Here is a 22258-nt window from a genome sequence, read left to right as displayed (position 1 = left end):
GGGACAGCATAAAGATGTGACCTGCAAAGGTGACATTTATCTCTAGAGAGAGCCATGCCCCAGCTCAGCGGATGGGGCCGGGAGCGCCACAGTGACACACAGGAGCAGTGTCCCCACCAGATCCTGACTCCAGCCTAGCAGTCTCTGTCAATCCTCCCTCCCGCACCCTACACACCTCCTGATATACAACTAACTCTGTGGACAGGGGCACGAGGCATGGCTCTAGGCTTAGGGGTCCCTGGGAGCCTAGCACTGGAGTCTTTTGCACAGCTCAAGGGCCCTCATGGCAATTTCTGGAGAAAGCAAATTAGGGACAGAGACAGGGCTGCCCTGCCCAAGGTCTCACCGTTTGCAGATCGCAGAACAGGTGTACATGCCAAGGCCCTTCGCCCAACAGTCTAAGCATTTCTCTGGAAGGCGACAGACGTTATGAGCGAGAGCCAAGGGTGAAAACCAGCACAACTCGGGAGCGGAATACCTGCAAAGGGGAACTGTGATCTCAGCACAGGTCCCTGCGCACAGTAGGTGCTCAGAAAAGGCACAGGAGGCACGGTGGGAGGGAAGGGAGGAGGCTTACACTTCCCTGCTGAAAGAGACGGCGGGTGAGCCTGACAGTTTTATTGTTCAATTGTTTCGTATAGATTTTGAATAAAAAATAAATTGGCTTCTTTTAACGAGGACGATCCTGCAAGCCTTGAGAACAGCGGTGAATCATGTGTGACTGCCCTTGGCTTTGTTCCTGGCCGTGGGAACTCCCCACTTACAGCCAGCCGCCAGGGCTGGAGAGCAGGGCAGGTGGGGGTGGGGAGGGGCCTCCCAGCCCCCTCATCCCCAGGGTCTGGCTCTGGAGCCCAGGGGGAGGAAGAGGCTGCTGCTGGGGGACACTTCTGTGTCTCTGGGCAACGCATTTGCAATCTGAATTAGGGATTCCTGGATGTCCCCCCTTTCTGTGCGATCTTCCCTGAGACCTGGCGCCAGCTGCTTCCTGCTCACTCTGGGATTCTAGGCAACTCACTCCCTTTCATCCATGAAATGGGTGGGCTTAAAGCTCCCCTCCCAGGACTGCTGGAGAAGTACATGAGTGACACGAGGCACAGGGAGTTCTCAACACAGGTGCTCAGCGCCATCACACTGGAGCTGTTCATGGACCGCAGGTATCATGAAAATACTGTGCGAGGCTGGTGCTGTGGCATAGCAAGTAAAGCTGTTGCCTGCAGTTCGGGCATCCCATATAGGCACCGGTTCGAGTCCCAGCTGCTCCACTTCCCATACAGCTCTCTGCTATGGCCTGGGAAAGTAGTAGAAGGTGGCCCAAGTCCTTGGGCCCCTGCACCCATTTGGGAGACCTGGAAGAAGCTCCTAGCTCCTGGCTTCGGATTGGCGCAGCTCCAGCCATTGCAGCAAATTGGAGAAACTGGAGAGTGAACCAGCAGATGGAAGACTTCTCTCTCTCTTTCTCTCTCTCTCTGCCTCTGCCTCTCTATAATTCTGCCTTTCAAGTAAATAAATAAATCTTTTTTTAAAAAAGAAAAAAAATATGATGCATGCATTGCAGAATGCTTTTGCACCAAAATAAATTGATCTTTTCATTCTATTTTTCCATGGACTCTTTAAAGCCCCCATTGTGCCTGATGTCAAAAGCCAGGAGCCAGCATTGTGGCGTAATGGGTTGAGCTGCCACCCGCAATGCCAGCATCCCTTATGGGCATTGACTCGTGTCCCTGCTGCTCTGCTTCTGATCCAGCTCCCTGCTAATGCACCTGGGAAAGCAGGGAAGATGGCCCAAGTGCTTGGATCCCTGCCACCCAGAAGCAGCTCCCGGCGCCTGGCTTTGACCTGGCCCAACCCTGGCCATTGAAGCCATTTGGGGAGTAAACCAGCAGATGCAGATTCATTCTCTCTCTCTCTCTCTCTTTCCCTTTCAAATAAATAAAATAAGTCTTTACAAACAAAGCTAGACATTGATGGTTTTCAATGGTAAGTGGTCATGTTTGCCAAGGAAAGAATTAAAGGAATAAGAACAGGAGGGGAGACCAGGGGATATCCAGGCAAGTTTGCTCAACTTGAGAGTGGATGGAGGATATGGAATTGCTCCTGAGGGAATCCTGCCCTATAAAGATCCGTTCATAAAGGGAAAGAAGTCAAAAGCAAGCCCCAGGAGACAGCGGGAGCTAGGAAAGGAAAGCCAGAAGTCAGTCGGGATTCTGTCCATTGTACTTGAAAGAAACCAACTAAAATTGACTCAATTAAGGGGAGCTTACAGCCATGTGGAACGCTCAGATTAGCCCTCAGCATGGCTGCATCTCAGCGTGGCTCTCACACTCAGTTTTCCTCTCTGAGTGCAGTTAACAGCATCTCCAGGCTGCCCCTCCACCTGCTCAGCAACTCCAGCGGAAAGAGCACCTCATTTCTGATAGGTCCAGCAAGAGTCCCAGAGCTGGTTTTCAGTGGTCCGTCTCAGGTCACATGCCCAGCCCTGAGCCAATCCTTGTAGCCAAGATGGGGGGGGGGGTGCAGGGGGACAAGTGCTAATGGTAGAGTATGGGTTCCTGGCCAATCCTTGAGAGCAGAAGGTAGCATTGGCCTCCTTTGAACCAATAGGATTTCATGAGAAAGGAGATTTCTCAAAGGAAAAATCCCAGTGATGTTTCAAGAGAGAGACACGACCCCAGAGGGGCGCTTAGCCTCTGCAGCCAGTCAGAAGGAAGGTTGCTTGGTCATGAGTCAGCCCCACTGCTCCTAGCTTTCGGCTCCCGCTCCAGCTCCACCAGGCACCCGAGGATCCAAGCGTCTCCTCCACTTCCCACCTCGCATGGAGCAGGTGTTGCTAGTCCCGCCCCTCTGAGTCTTGGAGACAAGCCGCTCCCTGTCACCATGGCACAGCTGGAGCCCAGGGCAGATCAACTCAATGCATGTCACTGTGCCCCTGTTAGTCCCGCAGGTGCTGGGCAGTGGGGGTGGACTTCTCAGAAGCTCTTCTCGCGTCCACCCTCCACTTCTGACCCGTGCTTAGTCCGCGGACTCCGTGATGTTTGGCCTCAACTCTCCATAAAGCACAACCTGGACTGGCGCCACCAGTACTTCCTGGCCATTTTGGGGAATCATCTCCCCACACACACAGATGCACTGAGATCTCACTTAGGCCAGAGGCAACTTTCTCCCCTCCACCACACCCCCCCCCAGAAGAAGTGGCCTCTGATGACCAAAATCCACTCAAACGCTACTGAGACCCCAGCAAACAGCCCTACAGGAGCCAGCCACTCTTCTGAGCCACGGCTTTTATCTTCTTCCTTTTGTCCCTTGAAACATCCTCATCTGGTTATAAAAGTTTTTTTCTGATGGTAGAAGGGTAACACCAGCTGATACAACAAAGGTAAACCCTATCATTTCCATGGCTTAGTATAACAGAAGTAGTGAGGTTTTCTCTCCCACCTGGAGCAGCCTGATGACAGTGTCCCTGGCCATTGGTGACACTGTATTCAAGGGACCCCCAACCCAGGGGAGAGAGGTGCCCCACTCTCCCCAGGGAGCTCAGAGTCGACTCCACCCCACTGGACATGCAGAAAAGTACAACCAACAACCATGGCCACTTCGGGCTCGTTTCCTTTTTCACTGTTTTAGTTGTATGTATTCCTGGGCACAGTGAGATAATGAGACACAGAGATTCAATAGGTGATGATTAAATCAGATTGCTTAGCATTGCTGTCTCCTTCAACACTTTCTTAGATGTGTGGTTAGCAATGAACAATGGCCCGGATCTATGGGGTACTGTACGTGGCATTTCAACAAACGCACACAATGTGCACCTGTCCAATCAAAGCATCAAACCACCTCTTGCAGGTCCCAGCCCGAAAGTGAGGGCTCTCAGGTCTGCTCACCTGCCAGAGGGGAGGCAGTTGAGTGACCACATCTAGAAGCAAGGGTGACTGAGAAACAAAGCAGCTGCAACCAGTGGCAGCTTCACACCCGGCCAGGGGGAGCACGCGTTTTTGAAAAGTCGCTGGCTAACTTCCATGACGTAACCTTTTTATTTCATCATTGGCCCCTAACCACAGGTAAACCACCCTTGGCACTGCCTCATGTTGTACAGAGCCCCCTTGCAGCCACATCCACTATTCAGTTCCCCAGTTACGATCTCATTGTCCTAACCAACCACACATCTCCTGCAGCAAAGCCAGGGTCATGGCAAGTTCTAAGTGGTTGAGTCCTCCTGGGCTCTAAGTGTTGGCACCCAAGGACAGATCTTCCTGCGCTCTGAGTATTGGACCCGAGGACAGATCCTCCTAGGATCTGAGTGTTGGATCCACAGGGCAGGGTTCCTGCAATGACCCTGATCACAAGGAGTTTGTCTTTTACACGGCATGGGTATTCATCAGCTTTCTGTCTCTGCCAAAAAATAAAAATAAAAATGCCTGAGGCCGGTTCCTTAGGAGGGAAGATGGTTTATTTTCAGCTTGCGGTATTGGAGGTTCACAGTCAGTGATTGGAAAGCCCTGTTAGCCTGGTGTCTGGTGGCAGAACACACACAGAGAGGATCTCACGGGGAGCCAGGAAGCAGGTGCATGGTCCCCTTACATAACCAACCCTTGGTGACACTGCCTACCCAGGGTAACCCCTCAGTGACCTAAACACCTGCCACTAGATGCACCTCTGGGACACCACACTTAGATCAAGTCTCCAGTCTTAATCCATCAACAGGATGGATTAACAGGAGACAGCAGAGGTTTAAGCATCTGTGTGACACTGAGGAACTAAATCCTGTTCAAACTCAACAGGTTTAATGGGACATAAGTGAATATCCAGGATGTATCTCTCTGGAGGCTGGCATTTGGTCCAGTGGTTTAAAATGTCACCTGGGGAGCCCACATCCCATTTTGGAACATCAGGTAATAGCTCAAGTGCTCTGGTCTCTGCCACTTATATGGGGGACCAAGACGGAGTTCCCAGCTCCCAACTTCCATCTGAGCCAACACTGACTGTTGTGGGCATTTGGAGAGTGAACCAGCAGGTGGGAGGTATATCTCTCTACCAATCTCCATCTCTCTCTCTCTCTCTCTCTCTCTCTCTCTCTCTCTCTCTCCCTGCTTCCATTTCAAATAAATAAAAATAAATTTTTAAATGTGTTGCTTAGGGGCTGGCATTGTAGCAAAGCTGGTTAAGCAGACACCCGCAACACTGACATCCCATATGGGAGTGCCAGTTCCAATCCAATTTCCTGCCACCACGCTTGGGAAAGAGCAGAAGATGGCCCAAGCCCTTGGGCCCCTGCCACGCATGTGGGAGATCCAGATGGAGTTCCTGGCTTCTGGCTTTGGCCTTGGCCCAGTCCTAGCCATTGCAGCCATTTGGAAAGTGAGTCAGCAGATGGAAGATCTGTGTGTGTGTGCACGCACATGTGTGTGTGTCTCTCTATGTCACTCTGCCTTTCAAATAAATAAATCTTTACAAAACAATTTTAATGACGCTGATCTCCATAGATGGATAAGGAAGAGCATCCCTGATCTAGCATTTAGAGGAAAATCACAAAACTAAGCTTCTTCATTAGTAAAGCATTTATACAGCATTTACTATGGGCCCAGGACTTCGCGTTTTTTAACTCGACTTAATCTTCGTGACAATGCTGTGACACTGATGACGACGTCAGCACGTGCAGGAGGGCAAAGGCCACATCCTTCCTGGCCCTTTCAAGGCTTTGTCAGCCCAGGAAGGCCCATCCATTTTTCTGATTAAAAAAAAAAAAAAAAAGCAAGTAAATTGAATAAATAAGCCCCTATCTCTTTAGGCCAATGTTAGCAAGGTTTTCTAGTCATTGCAATCAGACACAACCCTAATTCACATGCTTCCTAGATGGAAGACATGAGATCTACCTGCTCCCACAAAGGCGTCCATCCAGAGCTAAGGTGAGGAGGGAGGTAGGAGAGGACCCAGGGTCAGGGGGCTCCTCCCTCCCCTTGCCAGCTATGATCACTTTGTCTTTGGCTCCTCCCACTCCTGCTATGCCCCTCGACCTGCTCCCAGGACTAGGCCCAGGAGTCCTGGGAAGCCGGACCATTCCCCAGGGTCTTTGCTGTCTGAGGTCGCGGCTCAGTCAAGTTCATCGCCAGCCACTTTGCATCTCTGCCGCTCATTGCAATTCAGTCACGTCAGAGCAGCCCACAGGATCTGAATGCAATTTTCTCATTGAATTATGCTAAATCCTTCAGGGAAGGAGGCAAAATTATTTAAAACCTATAAAAACTAAAGCAACATTCTGGCTCTATATTTTAACTTTCTGATCATTATTTAGAGTTAACCTTTTCTGCCACTAAATCACAAGCCCGTTTTGCTATAGATCAGGCAGCACGGGCCATAAGGCACAGGAAAAGAAAAAAAACAGACAACCAGGCGAAGAAGAGGCCTGGGGATGGCTCCCCGGGCTCAGGCAGATAATAGAAATAGAGGTGGCATTTTGCTCTTGGAAATCAAAAGTATCAGAAGGTGATTCATTGAAGCAGCAAAAAAAAAAAAAAATGAGTCGTAGCTGCATTATTATAAATATTAGAGCAATAGATTAGGGGTGAGGTGTGTTTCTGGAGAATAATGCACTGGTTGGGAGGATGAGAATTCACGATTCAGGCAGATGAGGGACAGAATCCTGGGCCTGAGATCTTGAGAAATTGTTGATCCCCTCTGAGGCTCCATCTCCCCATATATGAAATGGAAAAAATAATAGTTCATGCAATTAGGAGATAAGTACTCTTATTTATCCTCACTTTTAAAATGAGGACAGCCGGGCACAGGGAAGTCCAGGGACCTGCTCCTGTTGTCAGAAATGGCAGAGCTGAGGTCCGGCCTCAAGCTTCAGACAGGGTCGCTCTGCAAAGTGAACGAGCTAAGAAATAAGAAGTGCTGGTTGGTGTCTGACATACAGATGGTGCTCAATAGATACAGGATGAGTGATTTGCCTTTAGAGAATTTGTAGGAATCTTTTACATTTATCTAAGTTGTATGAATTTGTGTTATGTATATATATTTATATAAATATGATTTTAAATAATCAGATTGAGTTTCTAGCTCCTGGCTTTGGGGTGGCTCAGCTCGAATTGTGTGGGTATTTGGGGAGTAAACCAATGGATGGAAGATCTCTCTCTCTCTCTCTGCCTCTCAAATTTTTTAAAATGCAAAACACATAGGAAATGGATGAAAAATAGCTTCTGCAAAGAAATAGAAGAGGTAGGAAAGAACCAAATGGAACTTTTAGAACTGAAAAACGCAAGCACCAAAATTGAAAGTTCAGCAGATGTACTCAGCTGTAGAATGAAGGGAACAGAGGAGAGAGCTCGCGAGCTGGACTACGGAACACCAGAGATGGCTACCCTGCACAGCACACAGAAACAGACCATAAAGAAAGGAGCAGAACCTCAGGGCCAAAACTTCTGACATTTCTGCTCCTGAAGGTCTGGAAGAAGAGAGGAAAGACAACACGGAAGGGCAGGCATCCGGTGCAGTGACTAATACACCGCCTGGGATCCCAGCTCCCCCTGGTGGACACTGGAGGCAGCAGATGGGATACATGGATTGAGATCCCAACTGCAGGCTTCAGCCTGGACCAGCCCCAGTTCACGCAGACATTTAGAGAGTGAACCAAAGGATAAAGACAAATTCTCTCTTTCTCTCTTCTTGCTCCCTTCCCTTCCTTCCTCTGCCATTCAAATAAATAAAATAATAACAAAATTAACTTTTAAAAGACTATCTGGGGGCCAGCGCTGTGGCACAGTGGGTTAAGCTTCTGCCTGCAGTGCCAGCATCCCATATGGGCACCAGTTCATGGCACAGCTGCTCCAATTCTGATCCAGCTCTCTGCTGTGGCCTGGGAAAGCAGTATAAGATGGCCCAAGTCCTTGGGGCCCCTGTACCCATGTGGGAGACGCAGAAGAAGCTCCTGGCTCCTGACTTCAGATTGGCCCAGTTTGGGCCATTGAAGCCATGTGGGGAGTGAATCAGCAAATGGAAGACCTCTCTCTCTTTGCTTCTTTCTCTCTGTAACTGACTTTCAAATAAATAAATAAATCTTAAAAAATAAGATAACTAGTGAAATAAAAATTCAATTAAAAAAAAGACCTTCTGAGGGAATAATGATTAAAAACCCACAAATTTTGAAAAGACATAAACTTACATATCTAAGAAGCTGATTGAACCCCAAACAGGATAAATCCAAAGTAATCTATTTGAAGACTTATCATAAAATTTTGAAAACTGGGGCCAGCGCCATGGCTCACTTGGATAATCCTCCACCTGCAACGCTGGCGTCCCAAATGGGCGCCGGGTTCTAGTCCTGGTTGCTCCTCTTCCACTCCAGCTCTCTGCTGTGGCCCAGGAAGGCAGTGGAGGATGGCCCAAGTACTTGGGCACCTGCACCCGCATCGGAGTCCAGGAAGAAGCACCTGGCTCCTGGCTTCGGATCAGCGTAGCTCCGGCCGTAGAGGCCATTTGGGGAGTGAACCAACGGAAGGAAGACCTTTCTCTCTCTCTCTCTCTCTCTCTCTCTCTCTCTCTAACTCTGTCAAATTTTTTTAAAAAATTGAAAACTACAATAGAAGTAAAACTCTTAAAAACAACAAGGGGAAAACCATACCCCCTACAGAGGAAAAACAAATCGAATGCTGGTAGATTTCTCAACAGAAAGCATGAAAGCCAGAAAGAAGTGGCACATGGTTTCTAAGAGCTGGAAGGAAAGAACCATTAACCCAGAGAAAACACCCTTCGGGAGTGGAGGGGGGATCAAGACAGTCTCAGAGGAGGAAAGCCTAAGAGAATTTGCCCAAATGAATGACTAACAGAACTTCTCTAAACAGAAGAGAAACAATAAATAAAGAAATCTTGGAACATCAGGAAGAAAGAAATAACACAAGAACAAAGATTGTAACAGCATCTGATGTGACTCCAGAGGTATGTGAAGGAAATATTCCAAATATATAGCAAAGCGGGAAGTAAAGTGTTGTGAGAGGAGAAGCGATTTCTACACTCCAATGCATGAAAGAATGAATCCACAAGTAGATTGTGATAAATTATGTGTATATAAATATTTATAAATATAAAAATATGTGACTATAAAGTAATACCAAGAGCAATGACTTAAATGCTACCCAGAGATACCCCCAAAAACACCATACTTAAGTCAAAACGGAATTCTGAATATTATTTAATTAACATGTAGGAAGTCAAGAAAAAGAAAATATAAGTTAAAAACAGAATAAACATAAAGCAAAATCTAAAATAGCAGACTGTGAGCCAACTGTATAAAAAGCCCACTTTGAACACAATGAAATGGGTAGCTTGAAAGTAAAAGGATTGAAAATGACATATCACACAATCTTAACCAAAAGAAAGGAGGAGTGGCTATATGAGGCAACTTCAAAAACTGGAAAATAGAATTAAAAGTTTATTTTGGTGCAAACAAAAAGTGAAATCCATTCGTACAAGGGATCTTCAAAAAGTTTATGAAAATGTAGGTAATGAAAAAATCATGAATGAATTTCACATTTTTTGCACCAAAATAAACACATTTTTAAGAATATCAAGACAGCTATTTGCTTATCCATTTATTTAATTTGAAAGGTAAAGAGGGGCTGGCACTGTGGCATAGCAGGTAAAGACCCAGCCTGCAGTGCCAGCATCCCATATGGGCACCAGTTCAAGTCCCGGCTTCTCTACTTGCAATCCAGCTCTCTGCTATGGCCTGGGAAAGCAGTAGAAGATGGCCCAAGTCCTTGGGCTCCTGCACTCACATGGGACACCTAGAAGAAGTTCCTGGCTCCTGACTTTGGAACGGGTCAGCTCCAGCTGTTGCAGCCAACTGGAGAGTGAACCAGTGGATAAAAGACCTCTCTCTCTGTTTCTACCTCTCTCTGTAACTCCACATTCAAATAAATAAAATAAATCTTTAAAAAAAGAAAAAGAAAGAAAGGCAAATAGAAAGAGACAGACAAAGCTCTCCCATCCACTGACTCACTCTGCAATTGTACGTAATAGCTAAGGCTGGGCCATGCTGCAGCCAAGAGCCAGGAACTCAGTTCAGAGTGACAGGGACCCAGCTACTTGAGCCATTACTTGCTGCTTCCTAGAGTGCACATGAGTAGGAAGCTGGATCAGGAGCAGAGCTGAGACCCAAACCTAGGCCCTCTGATACAGAATGCGGGCATCCCAAGTGATGTCTTAATCACTATGACAAACACCCATCCTTAAATTTATCTTTTATTCCATTTCTCGTAAACTTTTGAAGTACCATTGCAATCATTTCAGTCATATAAAGTAATATTTCAGAACATAGAAAATTACCAGAGGCAAAAAGAAACATCACATAATGATAAAAGGGGTCATACACCAAGAAGACTTAGCAATCCTAAATATGTATGCACCAAACTACAGGGCTACAAAATATATACAACAAAATCTAATAGAGCCAAATAGAAAAACAAACACACAACCATAGTTGGAGACTAACAGATAAAACAATGCATACAGCTACTGACAGACTAACAAAGCAACTAGTCAGGAAATCAGCTAGGATGTAGAAGGACGCCAAAGCACCACCCACCAACAGGATTTGGTTGACATCCTTAGAACATTCTACCCAAAAACAGAAGAGTACACAGGAGCCCACAAAGTCATACCCCAATATGCCATACCCTGTGTCATAAGACAAATCTCAACAAATCAACAGTGAAATCATACGGAATGAGACCAAAAACTGCAACAGACTAAAACTAGAAATCCAAACAGGAAAAAGAAAATCTCTAAACACTTGAAAACTGGGCAGCACACTTCCAAGTCATCCACGGGTTAAAGCAGAAGTCTCACACAAAAGAACAATGCGTTGGAGTGAAAGGAAATGGAAATACAGATTAAAATTTATGGAAAACAATTGCAGCGGTACTGTGTTAGAAAAAAGGGCGCCGAATCATTCATTCTAATCTCCTATGTCTAGAAACTCGGAGTCATAGATGTTTGATACCACTTGAGACATCTGCAACCCTTGTTGGGGTGCCTGGGTTCAAATCCCAGCTCGATTTTGCGTTCCAGCTCCCTGCAAAAAATACACCTCGGGAAGCAACAGATGCCAGGTGCTGGAGCCCTGCCACAGGATGGAGTTTCCAGTCCTTGGCTTTGGCCTGAGCCAGCCCTGGTTGTTGCAAGCATTTGGAAAGTAAACCAGCAGATGGGAGATTCTCTTTCCTCTCTCTCTCTCTCATTCTCTTTCAAATTTTTTTAAAAGTAGAAAAAGAAAAAGATGAAAATAAACTGAGAGAAACCAGAAGGTAGTGAAGTCATTGCTACGGTTGGATTCTTGTACCCCTCAAATATGGCAAAAATCCCAACACAACAGTATTGAGAGGTGGGGCTTTCAGAGCTGATTAGGGATTAGTGACCTTGCACAAGGGCTGGAGGGCACTAGCTAGGCCCCTGTGCACTTCCCGAACCTGCTGATACAGCATCATCCCCTCCCAGGCACCATCTCAGAAGTGCAGAACAAGTCCTCACTGGAAACGGAACCTGCTGGTGCCTCTCCCTCAAACTGCCAGCCTCCAGGACCTTGAGAAACAAACTCCTGTTCTTTGTCATCCATCACCCAGCCTCAGGTATGCAGCGACAGCAACACAAACAGACTGAAACCACAGGGACCAGCAGCAATTACTCACGTGCAAAACGGAACAGCAAGAGAGGAAAGCAGCGGCACAGACAGCTGGTTCTGTGACAGCACCCGTAAAATGGACACACCTATAGTGAGATGAATAGAGAAGAGAGACAGAAGACACGAGTTACAGATGTCAGGAAAGGACGGCGAGAGAGCATCAGGGATTCTGCAGCCGTCGAGGGGTAAGCGATCCTGACCTACAACTCTGCACACAGGAACTTGACAACTTGGCCCAAATGCACCAAGTCCTCAAAGCACACAAACAATTATGACTCACCCAGTCTTCTCTTTAATAAATCTTTTTTATCACTTATTTTTAATATTTATTTATTTTATTTGAAAGGCAGAGTTACAGAGAGAGAGGGGTACCTTCTATTCACTGGTTCACTCCCCAGATGGTCACAACAGCCAGAGCTTTGCCAATCCGAAGCCAGGAGCCAGGCACTTCTTCTGGGTCTCCCACATAGGTGCAGGTGCCCAAGGACTTGGGCCATCTTCTACTGTTTCCCAGGCCATAGCAGAGAGCTGGATTGGAAGTGGAGCAGCCGGGACTCGAACCGGCACCCAAATGGGATGCCGGCACTGCAGGTGGCAACTTTACCTGATTATGCCACAGTGCCAGCCCCCTCACTCAGTCTTGAGTAGACAATTTGACTCACCATATAACTACTAAGGAAATCAACATGCATAATTTTACAGCTTCCTGAAAATGAACTTCCCGGGCCCAGATGGTCTCCCTGGAGAATTCTAGCAAATGTGAAGAGAAAATTAACAGTGATTCTAGAGTCTCTTCCAGAAAATAGAAGAGGAGGCGGCACCTCCCAGTGCATGTACAGAAGCTAATACCATCTTGAACCCAAACCCACAAAGACAGTACCAGAGAGAGAGACCTCAAATTAATACCCTTCATGAATATACCCACAAAAATCTTGCATAACACATTCAGGGGCAGGCATTTGGCATAGCAGCTGATACTCTGCTTGGGATGCCCACACTCCATGTCAGAGCACCTGCTTCGAGTCCTGGCTCCACTCCCAATTCCAGCTTCCTGCTAATGCATCCCCTGGGAGGCAGCAGGTGCTGGCTCAAGTACTTAGGTCCCTGTCACCCAAATAGGAAATCTGGATTGGGTTCTGGGCTCCTGCCTTTGGCCTGGCCCATTTGTGAAATGACACATTGGATGGGAGATTCCTACCCGCCCCCCATCTATCTCTCCCTCCCACCCTCCCTCCCTCTCCACCACCACCCCTCCTTTAAAGGAAATGAAAATAAGCAGATACATAAATAAATTTATTTTTGAAAATCTCAGCGTGTAGAAATCAGTATACTAAAAAATGCTAGGACTGGCACCGTGGTGCAGTGGGTTGGTCCTCCACCTGCGGCGCCGGCATCCCATGTGGGCGCCAGTTCTAGTCCCGGCTGCTCCTCTTCCAATCCAGCTCTCTGCTGTGGCCTGGGAGAGCAGTGGAGGTTGGCCCAAGGAGGCTCCTGGCTCCTGGCTTCGGATCGGCACAGCTCCGGCCGTTGCGGCCATCTAGGGAGTGAACCAACGGAGGGAAGACCTCTCTCTGTCTCTCCCTCTCACTGTCTGTGGCTCAACCTCTCAAGTAGGTCAATAAAATCTTTTTTAAAAAAATGCTACATCAAGTGTGGTTTATTCCAAGAATGAAGGGCTGGGTTAGGGACCAGTATAGTGACATGCCAAGTAAAGCCTTTACCTGGATGCCGGCATCCCATATGGGCTCCGGATCAAGTCGCAGCTGCTCCACTTCCAATCCAGCTCTCTGCTATGACCTAGGAAAGCAGTGGAAGACGGTCCAAGTGCTCAGGCCCCTGCACTCACATGGGAGATCCAGAGGAAGCTCCTGGCTCCTGGCTTTGTCCTGACCCTGCCCTGGCCATTCTGGCCATTTGGAGAGTGAACCAGCTGATGGAAGACCGATCTCTGTGTCTGCCTCACTGTCTTTCTCTGTAACTCTGAATTTCAAATAAATAAGATGAATCTTTTGAAAGAGCTGGTTTAATATTCTCAATCAGCCAACTAATATAATCCACCATATTAACAGACAAAAGAAGAAAAAAATCAATCGTATCAAATAACATGTATTTGACAAAATTCAATGCTTATTCTTTGTACAAAAATACTTCAGAAAAATGAGAATAGAAAGGGAACTTCCTCAATCTGAAAGAATTTCATCACAACAAAAAAATCTACAGCTAACATTGTACTTAATTATGAAAGGCAAGTGCTTCCCCTCCAAGATCTTACTCAGCATAATGCCGGAAGTGCTAGCCAGGGCAAGAAAGCAAGACAGGGAAATAAATGGCAGAGAGATCAAAAGGGAGAGGCAAGGGGCTGGCACTGTGGCATAGAAGTAACGTTAAGTCTCCACCTGCAGAACCAACATCCCATACGGGCACTGGTTCAAGTCCCGTATGCTCCACTTCCAATTCAGCCCCCTGCTGATGCACCTGGAAAAGCAGTGGAAGATGGTCCAAGTGCTTGGGCCCCTGCACCCATGTGGGAGACCCAGAGGAAGCCCTTGGCTTTGGCCTGACCCAGCCCCAGCAGTTGCGGCTATTTGGGAAGTGAACCAGCAGATGGAAGATTCTGTCTGTCTGTCTGTCTGTCTCTCCTTTTCTCTATATCTCTGCTTTTCAAATAAATAAATAAATCTTTTAAAAAGAGACAAAGCAAAAACAGAACATGATTATTTACATCAGAAATATGAATAAATCTACAAAAATAAAATAAAAATCCTTCTAGAAGTAGTGCACTCAGCTGGTCCACAAGATGCAGGAAAAACATTCAAAAGTCAACTAGCAATGAACTCACAGCCATCGAAATCAAGAACAGGCTATCATTTCCTGCTGTTCAAAAAAAAAAAAGTCAGAATAAATCTAGCAAAATGTGCAGGATTTGTATGCTGAAAACTGCACAACAGTGATAGAAGAAACCAAAGACAAAGTAAACAAATAGACTCACTGTGCCTTATTAATGGATCGGGTGATTCAACACATAAAGACGATAGTGACTCTATAAAAATTGGTACAGATTTGTCATAACTCCTATTAAAATGGCAGCAATGGCTGGCACCATGGCTCAATAGGCTAATCCTCTGCCTGCGGAGGCACCCTGGGTTCTAGTCCCGGTCGGGGCGCCGGATTCTGTCCCGGTTGCCCCACTTCCAGGCCAGCTCTCTGCTGTGGCCCAGGAAGGCAGTGGAGGATGGCCCAAGTGCTTGGGCCCTACATCCACATGGGAGACCAGGAGGAAGCACCTGGCTCCTGGCTTCGGATCCGCACGGTGCACCGGCCACAGAGCACCGGCGGCAGCAGCCATTGGGGGGTGAACCAACGGAAAAGGAAGACCTTTCTGTCTGTCTCTCTCTCACTGTCCACTCTGCCTGTCAAAAAAAAATGGCAGCAAGATTTTCTTGCAAGCGTATGCAAGACTCCTCTTTAACCACACCTTCTGGCAATGTCTTCCCACGAGATTTTGAGATTTTCCATGGGTCTTGCCTTGCCCCATGAGATTGCAGCAAACTTGATGCAAGCTGAGGCTTTAAAAAGCATCTGTGTGTTTTCCCCCCTTCTTCTCTTGTTGCAAACAAACCCAGACTAGCAAAGGCCACCCTGGGCCAGCCAGCACCCAGCCCACCCACCGGCTGCCTGCAGACAAATGGGCAAGTCCAAGAGTGGCCAGTCTGGGCAGCCCAGACCAGCAAAACCACTCCCACTGACTCACAGGTGCACAAGAAACCAGAACCAGCTGCTGTTTCAAGGCACTGACTTTGGGGTGACTTGCTGTGTGGCATGATTGTGACAGTCGATAACTACTCCAGGGGACGACACCAGGACCAGAGAGTAAGTAACAGACTATATCGGTGAGTGAATGACTGCACAGGTGTTCCAGCCCAGTGGGAAACTCTAAGAATATGGAGTTCAGCTCCAGCAGCCTCCTTCTCATTTTTGGCCCCGACCACCCCAGGGTTTTCCTAGTAGGGAGAACAGAACATGAGCTTTGGAGACTGCAACTTAATCTTGGAAGCAACCCCAGGGGAGAGCGTCATGTCCTCATTTGAAAGGTTGGGGTACAGGAGCCAGCACTATGGCGCAGCGGGTGAAGCCAGCATCTGCGATGCTAGCATCCCATATCTGAGCACCAGTTTGAGTCCCAGCTGCTCTGTGTCTGCCCCAGCTTCCTCCTAATGCACCTGGGAAGGCAGCAGAAGATGGCCCAAGTGCTTGGGCCACTGCCACCCACGTGGAAGACCCGGATGGAGCTCCAGGCTCCTGATTTCAGGCTGGCTCAGCCCTGGCTGTTGCAGGCATTTGGGGAGTGAACCAGTGGATGGATGGAAGGGCTCTCTATCAATCTGTGTGTGTGTGCGTGTGTGACTCTGCCTTTCAAATGAATCTTAAAAAAAAAAAAAAGATGGGGAAACTGAGGCTGGGGTCGGTGCAGAGCTGGTCACATGGCTGGGAGAGGGAAGATGAGTCGGTGAGTCAAGGTCATTGTGGCTATAAAACACCTGCCATTTCCTGCACACCACACAGCTCCCTGAGAACGAGGCCCATGGAGCAGGTCCCCAGCCCCCTCCCCTCTACATGCTGCTTCCTGGTGCTCAGCCTGATTTTTTCCTTGCCCTAATGGGCCTATTAGATCCTTTGTCTAAAAACTTCTCAATAGAGGGCAGCAAACTTGGCTGTAACCTTAGCACACAGCTAGAAGTGTACATAGTGGCCAATCTTTATAGCTTTAATTGCCTATAAAATTACTCTCTATGCAGCCCCCGTATGGGTCCCCGTGCCTCCCTCCTCACGCCAGGGGCAGCATAGCTACTGCGTGTGTGCTGTGTGCTCTGGGGTCCACCAGAGCTCATGCAAACTTGGACTGCTTGATTGTGAGTAGGTAGCAAAGCATTCTGGTCCTCAGTTCTCTCATCTGCACATGGGAATAGCCATGGTAACTTGTGGCAAAGTGGGGAGAATTCAGTAAGACCACACACGTTAAGCCCTTTGGGTTGTGCCTGACAAGTGGTAGCTAATATGTCAAGATTCTGTTTTTCATTTGAAAGGCAGAGAGAGGCCGGCGCCACGGCTCAATAGGCTAATCCTCCACCTGTGGCGCCAGCACACCGGGTTCTAGTCCCAGTCGGGGTGCCGGATTCTGTCCCAGTTGCCCCTCTTCCAGGCCAGCTCTCTGCTGTGGCCAGGGAGTGCAGTGGAGGATGGCCCAAGTACTTGGGCTCTGCACCCCATGGGAGACCAGGATAAGCACCTGGCTCCTGCCTTCTGATCAGCATGGTGCGCCAGCCGCAGCGCGCTGGCCGCGGAGGCCATTGGAGGGTGAACCAACAGCAAAAGGAAGACCTTTCTCTCTGTCTCTCTCTCTCACTGTCCATTCTGCCTGTCAAAAAAAAAAAAAAAAAGGCAGAGAGAGAGAGATCTTCCATCTGCTGATTCACTCCCCAAAGGTCCACAACAGCCATCTCACAAATCAGGGTTTTGGTGTGGTGGGTTGGTTGGTTGGTTGGTTGACTTCTAGAAGGGCTGCTGTTAACTGTGCCTCTTGGTCCCATCGTCTATCCATAGAATGACTTTGATTTGAGTCCTGAACTTCCACTTGCCACGTTTCATCTCCAGAGAACTAGTCTTTTGGGGGAGTTCAGGCTCGTAAACTCTTCCTGGTTTGCAGGATCCTCAGGGGAAGAAAAACAGCAGACTCTTGGAGGTAAGCGACCTCCTCCCAGTAAGGAGTTAGCGGTCTGCAAGAAAGGGGATCCAAGCCCTGTCCACCTGCACCCAATCCAAGCAGAGTCTGAGCAACCAATGCCCCCAGTGCCATTGACGGCCCCCAATGCCGTCAGCCCTCCACTTGGCCTGGCCGGCTCCTCTGACCACGGTCCCACCCATCAATTCCGAGTGTGCATCCAGCCCAGGCAGACAGCACCTATGCATCTTTGCTGGAAGCCTGCCCCGCCCCAAGCTGCCACAGCCTTCTGCCTGTGTGTGAGACACACAGGAAGCCACACAGAAGCCCCACCCACAGGGGCAGGAGAACCAATGATCCGCTGCCTTTTCCCGAGAGTGACAATGAGGAGGTCTCACTGGCACTCTCCAGGGCTCCCCTGTGGGACTGAGCCCAAGGTTTCCTCCTGCGGACCTCACTCGATACCACACAGGTTTGCTCAATGTGGCACCACCCACCGCCTCCCCTGTCTCACTTCCTCACTTACACATTGTTCCTGCAAATGCTTCCTAGGAAAAATCTTACAAAATTTCACCTGAGGGGCTGAGCCAAGGGGATGCAGTTGAGCCTGAGAACCAAAGGAAGTCGGTCACGTGCACCTTGCCAAGCGCACCTTGCCACATGCACCTCGCCCTATGCCCCACGGCACACTCCTTTCTAAGCCTCTTCACTCATCTCAGGGGGATCCAGGCCAAGTATCACTGGGAGCCAGGCCTGAATCATTGAATGCAACCCATCGGTTCCCTGTGGGATCAATCTCACATTTTTTTCCAGATCACCCATGAAAAATAATTCAGAGACTCTCTCTCTCTCTCTCTCTCTCTCTCTCTCTCTCTCTCTCCAGTTACACTTGGGCAGTGATGTTCAAGGACTCCCCAGGACGTTTCTCTACCTGACAGCTTTATGGGGCAATAGCTATTGGTGTTATATGTGTCCTCAGATAGGTAGGTCTTTTTATACTGTGTGTGTCCCCATAAAAATGATTGGTTTTAAGTTGTTATTCTAATATTGCTGTGATTGTAACATTGGAGCCGACAGGCTCCGGAGGAGATGAGTATCAAGATCTGATGAAAAGAAGCGAGGCGGCCACAGCCGCCCACGTGGCGGGAGGGCGAGGCTGGTGGGCAGCTGTCCACCGGGCGGCTCGGGACTCGAATCCCCTTGTTTTTGTGCGATTGCAAAGACAATGATTAATAAGTGATAGCCTCATAAATAATCAAAACCGCTTCCCAGACTGGATAAACCGGAGGCAGCTCTTTGTGGCCTGAGGGGGGGCGGAGTTCAGAGGACCACAGAGAAGAAACCAAGGAGATGTTCCGAAGCAGAAGGGAGGGAGGAAGAAAACCTCCCGCTGCGAAAGAGTCAGCCAGCCAGGCAGCAGTGGAAACACAGAGACAGAGCCAGAGAGAGGCACATGCACACAGCCCAAGGCAGACACAGGGAGCCAGAGACACAGGCAGGTGTGGAAGCAGCCCAAGACCCCGGGCGGGAGCCCCAGACAGAGAGACAGAAGCCTAATTGGAGAGGAGGTCACAAATAAGTGACTCACCAAGGCAGACCCAGGAGGACATTTCAAGGGGGAGGAGGCAGAGGAGGAGGGACAAGAAAACGGGATGAAAGCAGGTGCACCCACACAGAGCCCGCAGAGCCTCAGGTTAGGAGCAGGACTCGGGAACCTGGTACCAGCCGTGCTTCTGCTATCGCTGGTACCAAAGTGGCCTCAGGCGTGTCACACTTTCTGTTCCTCAGTTTCTTGATCTGCAAAATGGGACCAGAGACACAGCCCCAGCATCTCAGCCCCCAAGGCTCCGTTTCACCCAGCATTCAGGGCCTCGTGCAGGACCCTAAGTCTGTGCTGGCCTCCAGGGCATAGAGCAAAGGTGGCGACTGCCCGTGTGGGATTTGCCTGCACCTGCCTGTAACTTCTTTTTCTCTCTATGTTTTTTTTATTTGAAAGGCAGAGTGACAGAGACAGTGACACAGAGAGAAAGAGATCTTCCATCCACTGGGCCACTCCCTAAAAGGTCCACCCAGAAGACGCTGAGCAGACAGGATCAGAATCTGTCGACCCTGTCTTCTCTGTGTGAGTACCAGGTAGCTACCAGCTTCATAACGCCACACCGAAGTCAGTGGCCTAAGGCAATCCTTGCGTCTCTCCATCACAAGACTGGCGGGTGGCTGTGAGCTCCAGGTTGACTATAGAGAGGGAGGCTGGAGCAGCCCTGCTTGGGGGGACGCATGTTGGCATCCAAGTTGAAGAGGCAGAGACGCCCTGGGAAAGTTTTCCCCGGGCATTAGTTACAAACTTGCAGAGTGGCCAGCAGAAATGCACACTGCCTCTGCAGAGACCCACATCACCCCTTCAGGCTAAAGTCCATTGGCCAAAACACAGGGATGCCGGAGCCTGGCACCTAGGAATGGGACAGGAATGTGTCCTTTAATAGCTGATCCATCACAGTCCTCAGTCACTTTGCCACGCTCCCGGTTCTCTGCTCCTGCCCCAGGTCATCCCTTCCTGAGCCATCCATGCCCCTCCTGCTCGGCAGTCATAAAAGCCAATGCTTGGCCGGCGCCGCGGCTCACTAGGCTAATCCTCCGCCTTGCGGCGCCGGCACACCGGGTTCTAGTCCCGGTTGGGGCACCGGATTCTGTCCCGGTTGCCCCTCTTCCAGGCCAGCCCTCTGCTGTGGCCAGGGAGTGCAGTGGAGGATGGCCCAGGTGCTTGGGCCCTGCACCCCATGGGAGACCAGGAAAAGCACCTGGCTCCTGGCTCCTGCCATCGGATCAACGCGGTGCGCCGGCCGCAGCGCGCTGGCCGCGGCAGCCATTGGAGGGTGAACCAACGGCAAAGGAAGACCTTTCTCTCTGTCTCTCTCTCTCTCACTGTCCACTCTGCCTGTAAAAAAAAAAAAAAAAAAAAAAAAAAGTCAATGCTTGTGGAGCATTCGCTGTGTTGCCGATGGGGAAATTGAAGTTCAGACAGGGGATATCATACAGCGAAGATGAGCCAGGATCGGAACTCAGAAAATCTGGTTCTGGAGTTGGGGACACGGAGCAGTCCCACGCTTCCGCCTTCCCAGGTCTACGGAACTTGCCTCGAGGGATCTGGATTCTATACACTCTGCAGTGGCATCAAGGGAAGAGCATGTGTTTCAGTTGGCCCTAACTCTGGGCCTCAGTTTCTTCATCTGAGAAATGGGGATACTAACACTTTCCTTTCTTCATTCATCGAGTTATTTTTTTAAGAAACAGAGAGACAGAGACAGAGATAGACAGAGATCTTCCATCTACTAGGTAACTCACCATCTGCCTACAACAGCTAGGTCTAGACCAAGATGAAGCCAAGAGCCTGGAACTCCACCTCAGTCTCGACAGGGACCCAACAATAAGGCCCACCACCTGCTGTCTCCCAGGGTGTGCACTAGCAGGAAGCTGGATTGGAAGCAGAGCTGCAAGGACTTGGGTCAAACGCTCCCATACGGGATCCAGGCATCCCAAGCATCGTCTTGACTGCTCTACCAAACACCGACCCCAGTAGACTAATAATTTCCTTACACGGCCACTAAGAATACTAACGGTGATATACACCCCCACGCACATGGCACCCGGCAAACTCAACAGGGAACAGCTGGTGTTAATGAAGATGAGACTGGGAGACAGTGACCTCCAGGGCATAGGCACCAGAGGAGATGGAGGTCTCTTTCCAGGAGCACCGTGTGTGTCAGCTCCACGTCACACTCTCCACCCACGCCTGTGATCCAAAAAGCATCACAGTTGATCCCCAGCCAGCCCTGATGGTGTCAACAGTGCTGGTATTCCAAGTGCTGTCATCTGTTCTGTTGACAGAGAGACAGCCTACAGGGGGTTCTGAGCCCATTTGGCAAATGCAATTAATTCCTTCAGCATTAGATTGTCTTTTCCTAATTGTCCACGCGGATGCCCAGCCAGAAGGAGAAAGGGTCGGGACAGAAAGGCCATTAATGTCGCTTCTTGGCCAGGGACGGGCTGTTCTGGCACAAGACTCAAAGCCGTGCAGCCACCATAGTGGAAACCAGATTGGTGCCTGCTGGGCACCATCCGGGCTCAAGAAGCTCCCCCGAGGCCTCCTACACACAGGGGTGTGTCCACTGTGGCACTGGGTGCTGCAGCCACTGTCTGTCACCTCTGTCAAGTGCTGCCTGAGGCTCCAGGCTCTAAGCCCTGAGTCTTCCGGCCATAGTCACGTTTCCAGCTGAGGCTGTGAGCCAGGCCTGACCCCTTCAGCAGGGCCATCCATCTCCCCAGCAGGCGGAGACTTTTGTCCCCAAGCTGAGTCTCATACGAACCTGGAGAGGCCCCAGCCCCCTCCAAACCATGGAGCCTACCTGGCTCTGCTTCTCTCTGAGTTCCTGCCTGGACTTCCCTTCTGCCATTGCCATGCCCATTCCCTGACCTTTTCAAAATAGCCACTCATGGGTGGGTGGTTACCACTATCAGCAAGCCTGACCCAACCTCCAAGTTTCCTCCGTCAAAACTTCTCCTCTGCCTATCACCATGTAGATGCTGCAACTCAACACACGAACCCATAATCCAACTACAGTCAAACTAAAGTCTCTGCATATTCATATGGAACCCTGATTGCAAAAGATGGACCTGCAACACAAACTAGCTCAAGCAAAATGGGAATGGAATTGCTTGTGCAGATGACGTCAAGGAGGAAAGGCCTTCAGGCACAACTGGATCCAGGTGATCAGGAAAAAAAAAATGCTCCCAAGGCTGTCTCAGTTCCACTTCTGCCTCTGTTGGCTTTATTCTTCCGTAGTGTGTGTGACCTGCATCAGTTTTAGAAA

At 49.2% G+C, this 22258-nt stretch overlaps 1 long non-coding RNA gene across 13 annotated transcripts in view; it reads right to left on the bottom strand.

Moving 5' to 3' along the window:
- Positions 1-22258, bottom strand: part of LOC138846924 (uncharacterized) — a 137671-nt gene that overhangs the window by 102224 nt on the left and 13189 nt on the right. For all 13 annotated transcript variants that reach the window (XR_011384434.1, XR_011384439.1, XR_011384438.1 and 10 more), the window contains exon 2: positions 11679-11757. This is a non-coding gene — a long non-coding RNA (uncharacterized lncRNA). The remainder of the gene's footprint in view (positions 1-11678; positions 11758-22258) is intronic.

This window comes from Oryctolagus cuniculus, chromosome 19 (assembly GCF_964237555.1).
Source record: "Oryctolagus cuniculus chromosome 19, mOryCun1.1, whole genome shotgun sequence".
Taxonomy (NCBI): domain Eukaryota; kingdom Metazoa; phylum Chordata; class Mammalia; order Lagomorpha; family Leporidae; genus Oryctolagus; species Oryctolagus cuniculus.
The sequence above is the reverse complement of the archived record's forward strand: the minus strand, read 5'-3'. Positions and strand labels throughout refer to the sequence as shown.